Consider the following 8,241-nt stretch of genomic DNA (forward strand, 5'->3'; position numbering starts at 1 on the left):
CCATTGAGCTAATAATATGCTCATGCACACTTGATTTTGGTTACATTATCCATGCTTCAAATTTTGTAGGCTTCATTTCGTGTTAAGGTGATAAGATCTGTTTCAAGAGCGTCCCAAAAAGAAGGGGCGCCAATATAGCAACAAGTATGATTCTATTTATAACTTATATACAAATACATATATACTTTTAATATTTCTCATGTTACAGAAAGTTGTGTAGAGCACAATATTGGAAGTCAATTATAACATGTCATGTTCCTTAATTTGGATATGAACATTAAAATATTGCAAACAACTCTTTTGATTGTCATTTACAGAAATAAATTATACAAAATTACTTGATACGAGCAAAGAAAAATTGAATTGTGATAGATATTTTTTAATTGTTGTGGTGGATTTATCTCTTGTGTTTCAAGTTCGGATGGTTCCTCTTTTTTCCGCAATATAATTGTTTCTTATTTCATGAGCAAGTAAGTTTCACAAATCATAATTGGATAAAGACAAGTGGTACCATGCATGAGATGAGATGACATTGTTTATAGGATGCATATTTTCTTAGCTAAGGTCTCTATTGTATGCTCTTCTTTTAATTATTTTTTTGGTCGTATTTGTTATATAAAATTAAAGTAGAATTATACTTCCCTTGAATAAATGGGTTGAGTCAAGTAATGTAGCAAACAAAGACTAATAATTACTATGCTTAAATTTATGTTTGAAAATATAGAATCATGATTGTATACTAATAAACGAACAAACATAATATTACGGTTTGTTTTTGAGTAAATACCCATAGTAGTCCCTGAGATTCGCGCAAATACTCAATGTAATCCTCAAGATCCCGATTTCCCCATTGTAGTCTTCCAGATAGAGTTTCGAGCACTCAAAGTGGTCCCTGGACATATTTTTGGTGATGAGTCATCACCGGAGCGCTGACGTGGCGTCGTTTTGCCAGGCTGGAGCTGAGCTGGCTCATTTTCAATTTATACCCACATTGGTCCCTCGCGGTTGGTGTTATTGTACAAAGCCCCACTCATGCACCCTTGGCTCTCCCTCTTCCTCGCGTTCTTCATCACATTCTTCAGGCTCCCAATTCTCTTCCTCTACGCTCTCCAAACCTACATCCACTCCGATGCCCAACCCTCCACATCCAACGGCCTTCGTGCTGCCATTCGCCGTCCTAGCACCCCAAAGGCCCTGCTCCCGACCTTAGAAAGCGCCCCAAGAATAAAGACAAGCTCGATTTCGTCCCATGTTCCTTTCTATATCTTTCCTCAACTTATATTTGCTGCTTAAATTCTCATCATGTTTGTTAGGAGCCACTAAATGTTTCATGTTTAACTGGGCAGGTTGAATGACTTAGACAATTATTGACAGCTATTGAAGAGCTACATCTTATTGGAAACAATATAAGTAGAGTACTGGTACATTTTATTTTTGGTTCATTATTCTCGTTAAACTATGGAGAGCAGTTGAATAAACATTAGAAATTGAACCATTTGATCACACTACAAAATTTCTCTAAAAAGTAAAAACTATGTACCGAATATTTTTTGAGCATGTCTTTCATGTCTGATTGAGTTATTGTGTCTCTTGCTTCTTGTAAACACATTTTTTTTGTGTATACTCCTCTGGAACTGCTTTCTTTACATCATATGGATGTAGTCAGATTATGAATTCATAATTTACCATAACCCCAAGACTGACCCTTGAGGCTAAAATTTATTTATAAACAAAAAATTTACCATCACATGGATGTAGTCTGATTGAGTTATTGTGCATTTGATCGTTTTTTGAAATAAATAAATAAATTGAAAAATCCTAAACTTGCGATATTTTATTAACTTGATATAGGGATATGCAGGTATCACTTTGAAGTGTGTTGGAGCATCCATGGGTGAGAAGCAACCGTTGAAAAAGAAGCTGCCAGCAACAACTACGGTTAAAAATATATTCTTTTATTAATGTAATGTTCACCCTGTTTAGACCTAACACAGTTTTTCTAATTAACTTGTTTTTCTCAGGTTGGTAAGCTGAAATTTATGTGAGGGCTTTTTTAAGCTGAAGTCATTGGAGCTATAGTTATTTCTTCAAGAAGAGGTTTGTTTTCATTGAAAAAAAAGAAATAGCACGTGTGTTCAAATCACGATTGCCTGATTCAGTTACCGGCGAATTAATCTTGAAAAATCATTTCATTTTCCCTTGAAAGAAAGATCAGAAATTGAAGAGGTTCTCTTGTGCTGAAATTTCTACCCCGTTCTGATTAGCTGCAATTAATTTTAAAAGTTGGCTTGCAAATGAATGTATTTTGAAGTGGTAGACCGATTGAGTGTGGTTACAAGCCAACATTAGATGTGTCATGTGTGTTTGAGGCCCTACTGAATTGGATGTTCTTTACCCTTTCATGCCATAAATATTTTCTGATCCCATTGCAAACAGATTTGGATCTTGCAGGCCAAAAAAGAATAATGGCATTGTTTGGAAAATGAGCTCAAATCTATTACAAATATGTTGTTTATGGAACATTTATTTTTGCAATGCAGATTCGGATTAGTCCCTCAAAAAGTATTGTTGTTTCTGTTTAGTTCTTGGATTAGTTGGCATGGAATATAGGATAAATAGAAGGGTTAAATGGAAAATTTGTGATATCTTAAGGGACTCTGCTTTATGCTTGCAGATCCCACCGGAATATGGATTTAACCACATATGCTGCTAAAGAGCTTCTAAAGTTAGATAGAGAGCGATGGAGAAGAAGATGAGATGAAGTTTACGAAAATTTGGGGATTTAGGGTTAGATATAAAGAAAAAGACCAACGTGGGTACAAATTGGAAATTGACCAGCTCAGATAGCCGTTGGACCCCTCTAGTGTGGCAAACAGAGACCACGTTAGCGCTCCGGTGATGACTCATCACCAGAAATATGTCTAGGGACCACTTTAAGTGCTCGGAGCTCTATCTAAAGGACTAAAATGGAGAAATTGGAATCTTGAGGATTACATTAAGTATTTACGCGAATCTCAGGGACGATTATGGGTATTTACTCGTTTGTTTTTGTTAAATGTTGGAAGGTGTTTGAACATAAGTAGCATGTGTTGGCATAATATTTTTTTCCAGTTTTGTAACAAGAATTATTCTATTATGTTCACCATCACAGAGTGAATGTATGTGTGAATGTTGAGTCTCCCAACATAAATATTTTTGATAAATTTTAAGATCTACAAACCAATTGTTACTTGTCCAATGTCCCTACCACCTAAAATTTTTACTTAGACTAATCCCAACATATAAAGTAAATGTGAACAAAAAAAAATAATAAATTAAGAATAATGTTATTTTGACATATAGTAGTATTGTTGTTTATTTAATAGAATTTTAAGTTAATTTTTACTTCAGCAATTCTAGTTATATGTTTTGGGGAACAATTGGAGAGAAATACTAGTACAAGAATGTTTTTCAAGTTCACATAATTTTAGTATTTTAAATTTTCGATTAATCCAATTAATCGGTCAATCAAGTCCGATTTTTAAAATTTTAAAAAATACACATAAAATAACTTGATTTATAATTTAATTTCATTAAAAATTGATGTAAAAATTACATACAATATATCGTTCAACAACATACTAAAAGGTAGAAATAATTTAAAGTCTCAAAAGACACATAAAAAAAGAATTTTTTAAATAAAATTTTAATAATTCATAAAAGTTGACCGAATAAAAAATCATAAATCAAAGTAATAGAAAATATTAAAAGTTACTATAACGATAATAATTAATTATAATCAAATAAAAAAATAAAAGAAAAAACGAAAAAGCAAAAAAAGACAATACAAATTAATAATTTTGAGAAAAATAATAAAATTAAAAATAATTTAAAAAATTAAATATAAAATTAAAAGAATAAAATATTTTTTATCTATTAAAATTATACATCAAGATAACGAATGTTTTGTTTCAAATTAAATACTATTAAAAAATAAATAAATAAACTTAATAATGCTTATAGATAATTAATTTATAATTAACGTTTATAAATATTTATTTTTATTTTGTTACACATAATTTTTTTAATATATTATTTAACTCAAATTTATAAATTTTATACGTTTTAAAGTTAAATAAATATTAAAATTTTTAAATGTTTTTAAATATTTTTTATTTTTAATTTTTAAATTATTCCATCAAATTTATAATTTTAAAAATAAAAATATAAAAATTAAGCTAGTATCTATAACAATATATAATGGCAATACATGGTTTGGTGTCCAAAATTTTTGTCCAGTATTACCCTTTCTAATCAACTTCTCCACTTAATGTCAGTTATCTCTGAAAAATTCTCATCACTCCACTTGGCCACTTGACGTAAATTTTCACCTGTCACTTCTTACCTATTTTTCTCTTCTCATCTCATTTAGACTCATGCCAATAATAGATTTGCTTTTAAATATTCAGATATTCATAATAATAATAAAATTGGTCCAAATTTAAGTAATAGATAGAACGGTAATAATATTAGTGGGTATAAATTATTATTTTTTAAAAGCTTTAATTCATACTTAGTAAACTTTTAATTATTTCTAATATACTATGTTACATATATCTATAATACAGTATATTATGATTGTTAATTGTTCACTTAAAAAATTTACACTATTAATTTAATATTTGAATTTTTTTTATTATGGTACTATTTTAATGTACTCTAAATTTTTATTATGTATTTATAATTTTGATAAAAATCATTCTTAAAAGAAATATTAATCTTATTTTTTAATTTTTTTTGTCCATATAATATTAAATCATTTATATTAAAAGATTTATGAAATTCAAAAAATATTATTTATATGTTAAAAATCTATTTTTAGATATTCAAGTATTAGAATTGGTCCAAATAATATTCTGAATGATGATAGCATTGGTTAGTTGTGTATATATATTCCATTAGTTTGTTAATTTTATCTTTTGAATTATTTTTTATTATGGTACTATTTTAATGTACTCTAATTTTTTTATTGTGTATTTATAATTTTAAAAATAATCATTAGAAGAAATATAAATTTTATCTCTTAAATTTTTTAGCTTTGATTTGACAATATTAAATAATTTATATTAAAATATTTAGATAATTCCAAAACTATTATTTACACTATAACAAAATAACAATATACAAAAAAATTATGAGAGTTTGATGTTCAATTTTTTTTATTCAGTGAGTTCTGCTTGACAGTTGTTATATAAAATATTTATTTAAAAATATTGCTAATTTTTTATTTAATTTATACGGTAAATAATAATGTTTTATGTAATTTTATTTTATTTAATATCAAATAAATTTAGATTTGAATTTTCTTTTATTCTTTTCGAATTCAATATAACAAACTGTTACCACGTCGTCAATTTTTTATTTTTTTATAAAAAAAGAATTTATCTCAGAGTATTAAACTGATTCATTTTCAATCCACGACATATTTTAAAACTGATTTACTTCCAATAAAAAACTGCTCCCACTATGTACTCAATTTAAAAACTGAAACCCCAACAGAATTAAATACTTTTTCACTCTCAATTTTGGTCTCGCAAACCTTTTGCTTCTCTGCATCTTGCTATCTTTCTGACAAATAGAAATGGAAACTTCACAAAATCAACAATCACGTCAATGTCGATCCACTTGAACAGAATATGCTAGGTGGAAACTTCACAAAATCAACAATCACGTCAACGTCGACCTACTTAAACAGAATATGCTAGGCGAAGAAGACAACATGATCGAAGAACAAAGACAGCAACTTATCGGGAGATGATTCCACAAGAAAAATAAGTTCCCATATCAACTGACTCCAATTCCAACTCCAATGCCAAACGCAGGTAGAGGTACTCGATTAACTACAAATATAGGAGTAGCCCGATTGACTACAATTAGACAAATGAGCAGAGCTACCACCCATCAACAATTTGATACCGGTAATACGATAACTAAATTTTCTTTGTTATGAATTCAATTAGTTTTTAATAATTATATTTTAATTTTGAAAATGGAAGCGCATAACAATGGAACAAGCACAAGTAACAGAAATCTATAACAATATATAATGTGGATACGGAATTTTCGTATAGAGATTCTCCCGTACATGCGTCAGTTGCTTTAGATAAGAGAACTTTCACCGTTAACAGCAACACGTGTTCTTCTATCTTATTTTCATTCTATATTTCACTAATAGTTGTAGAAACCGTAACATCTTTTTCAATTCTTTATTCCAATAATTTATCCATTTAATTAATTTTATCCGTTTTCAATTTTTCTTACTTCTCTTTCCAAGTCTGAATGTGCTTCTCTGTATGTAATAATTATTTAGATGAATTTTTGTAATTTTCTGAACTAGATAATGACTGGGCCAAATGTTGATTTTCGACGCCATGTATGAAAGGAGGAAAAAAATAATTATGGGTGATAAATAATTTTTTATGGATCTTATCGTTTTATTTTTGGTATATTCTTTATGCGAGTACTTTATACCAAGTTTGATCTCATTATTCAATTTTTAGTGCTTCTCCTCTCACCATTAGGTGCACTCTTCTATATTATTACTGTTGCTATCATTCTCCTTCCTTGAATATCGTGATTGTATCGTCTCCATTTTTTCCTCACTTTCATTTACTACAATTGCAAATTTTATACCATTTTACTGTGTATATTAATTTCACGCATAACTTTCACCTTCATTTTCCTTTCTCTTCAGTTTACTTACCAAACTGTATTCATTCTTATATATTTTTAATCTGTCTTTCACATACAAAATTTTCTCTCATCAATTTAATTTAAAAAATGATTATTTTTTTATCTGATATTTATTTTTTAATTTTTTTGACATGTATATACCTATTAATAATAAACTGAAGAACTCTCATAAATTATTTTGTTAACTCATTCTTATATATTTTTAATTTGTCTTTCACATACAAAGTGATGAACAAAAATGAGAGCTGCCATAATGGTATTATGGTAATTGATTGCGGTTGTGGTTAATAGAAGAAGAAAACAAGAAAAAAATAAAACAAGACAACATAATAGTGACGGTGAGACGATAATACTAATAGTTATCCATGTAAAAAGAATGATAAGAAAAAATGATAGTGTATAATATGATGAGATGATATAATCAAAATAAAAATTAATAATTTTAAAATAATAATAAAATTAAAAATAATTAAAGATGTTTAATATAAGATTAAAAAAATATTTTTTATCTATTCGAATTATACATAAAAATAAAGAGTATTTTGAATATAAATTTTTAAATTTGCTTCAAATAAAATAAGATTGAGAAAATAAATAAATTTAATATATAAATAACTAATTTGTAAACCATGTTAGTAAATCTTTATCTTAATTTTAGTATACATAATAATAATATAACTTTTTACCTTTTTTAATTTAAATTTAATTATTTTATATTTTTTACATATCTTAAATAATTTAAAATATTTTATTTTTTTATAATTAATTTTTATTTATTGATATCAAATTTATAATTTTAAAAATAAAAAAATAAAAATATTTTTTAACCCAATAAAAAATCGGCTGAACAGGCACTTTCAGCCGCTTTTCTATCGTTTTTAAGAAATTAATTTTATTTTTTTGTTAATATATCATTCACTCTTCAAATTTATTAGATAAGTATTTTTTATTTTAATGTTGATGTGACTTTATTTATATCATATTTTATTAAAATTAAAATTACTATAAACCAAAATATAATTCAAAAAATAATGATAATAACATTATTCTGATTCAAAAAGAGTATATATAAACCAAAATACATGTTAGTTATTTACAAAAGATAATTTTTACTTAAATGTCAGATAAAAGTACTATTATTTTAATATTAAATTAAAAAATATATTTTTTATCTATTAGAATTATGGATGGAGATAAAAAATGTTTTGGATATAAATTTTTAAATTTGTTTCTAATTAAATAGGATTAAAAAATAAATAAATTTAATAATATTTATAAATAACTAATCTTTAAATAATATCAATAAATTTTTATATTAATTTTATTACACATAATAGTAAATTAATATATTTTTAATCTTACTTTTTAATTTAAATTTATTTTTTTAATATTTTACATGTTAAATAATTTAAGATATTTTATTTTTTTATAATTTTTTTTAATTATTATTAAATTTATAATTTTAAAATAAAAATATAAAATTAATTTCTTAAACTCAAATAGAAAGCG

General features: G+C 26.3%; 1 long non-coding RNA gene across 1 annotated transcript; it reads left to right on the forward strand.

Annotated features, from left to right (window-relative positions):
- The first annotated feature begins 69 nt into the window (after nucleotides 1-69).
- On the forward strand, nucleotides 70-2,493 carry LOC107611806 (uncharacterized). The gene is made up of 4 exons (XR_002352270.2): nucleotides 70-144; nucleotides 857-1,421; nucleotides 1,862-1,938; nucleotides 2,022-2,493. It is a non-coding gene; the product is annotated as an uncharacterized LOC107611806 (long non-coding RNA).
- Nucleotides 2,494-8,241: the final 5,748 nt, after the last annotated feature.

Source organism: Arachis ipaensis, chromosome B8 (genome assembly GCF_059453495.1).
Source record: "Arachis ipaensis isolate K30076 ecotype BB chromosome B8, ASM5945349v1, whole genome shotgun sequence".
NCBI lineage: Eukaryota > Viridiplantae > Streptophyta > Magnoliopsida > Fabales > Fabaceae > Arachis > Arachis ipaensis.